Source organism: Galeopterus variegatus, unplaced genomic scaffold (genome assembly GCF_000696425.1).
Source record: "Galeopterus variegatus unplaced genomic scaffold, G_variegatus-3.0.2 Scaffold2469, whole genome shotgun sequence".
NCBI lineage: Eukaryota > Metazoa > Chordata > Mammalia > Dermoptera > Cynocephalidae > Galeopterus > Galeopterus variegatus.
In genome coordinates this window covers 7,064-8,419 of record NW_007728580.1, presented here as the reverse complement: position 1 = coordinate 8,419, position 1,356 = coordinate 7,064, and positions in this window count along the sequence as shown.

Here is a 1,356-nt window from a genome sequence, read left to right as displayed (position 1 = left end):
AACTTAATAATCTCTGTGTTTGTTTTGATTCTGTGTTTGTTTCTGTTGAATGATTTTTTTTCCTGTTTATGAATTGTGTTTTCCTGCTCTCTGATGTGTCTGGAAATTTATTGGACACCAGATGTGAATTCTACATTGTTACTATACTGGATTTTTTTGTATTCATTTAAATATTGTTGCACTTTATTCTGGGATGTAGTTTGATTCTTCTGAGTCTCTTTTTATACTTTATTAGGACAAGCCTAATAACTTTTTATCTGGGAATGATTAATTTATCCTTACTACTAATGCAAGACCCTTCTGAGCACTCAAACAATGAGGTGTATTATTATGTTTATCGATTCTGACTAATGGGAGCATAAAATATTCTCAGACCCCGTGTGATTGCTGGAATTTTTCAGCCAACTGCTTTATTTTCTTTTCTTTTAAAAAATATTTTAACGTTTATTTTTACATATTCATGGGGTACAGTATGTTGTTTCAATACATGCATATACTGCACAATGAATCACTTAGGGTAGATAACATAGTTTTGTGCCCGTTCAGCTAACTGCTTTCTGATGATTCTTTTCCCAGTCTCTGGTAGTTTTCTCTCATAGGGACTCAGTTCGGGACTCACAAAAGGCTGAAGAGGGTCCTTTTGATCTTCAGAGTTTTTTTCTGTTTAGCTCCCTCATCTTTTGTACCCTGCCCTGCAAATTTTGGTCACTCAGCCTCTTTAAATTCCAATATCTGACTCCCTCTTTCAGTAAGGCCATCAGGTTCTGTTTTAGTTCCCCCTTCCTGTCCTGGAGCTTAGATACTGCCTCCAGGGGGTAAGCTGGAACAGTTATAAGGCCCGTTTGTTTCCCTTTTCCTGGGATGATGGTTTTGAGCTGCCTGTGCCATGTTGTCCAGTGTTGGAAAAACCTTGTTTCACATATTTTATCTATTTTTAAAATTGTTTCTGGCTATAGGGCAATTCTCATGAACAGAAGTGGAATTGTTTCTTAAAATATTTTTAAAAAATCCAGGTATTCTATTTTATCACTTTCTTTTTAAGTCTGCAAATCCTGACTACCTTCCATCTTTAGATACCCTTAAGTTCTGACACACCTCCTAAGAAGTTTGTCACTGTCTCCTCTTTACTCCTGATCAGGCCATATTACGTTGTCCATGGCCATTTAATCTTGCTCTCTGGACCTACTTTCTCCAAACATTTGGTTCGTTATTAGTATTTTATACTTGCCTCATTAGTGAACTTGGCCCAACCTCAAAGCTCCCAAGCTAGCAAGGAAGCACTCAAATATACCAACATACTTAAAACAACCAGCATCTGTATCTATATCTTTAAAGTTTTCCCCGAAGACATTACAA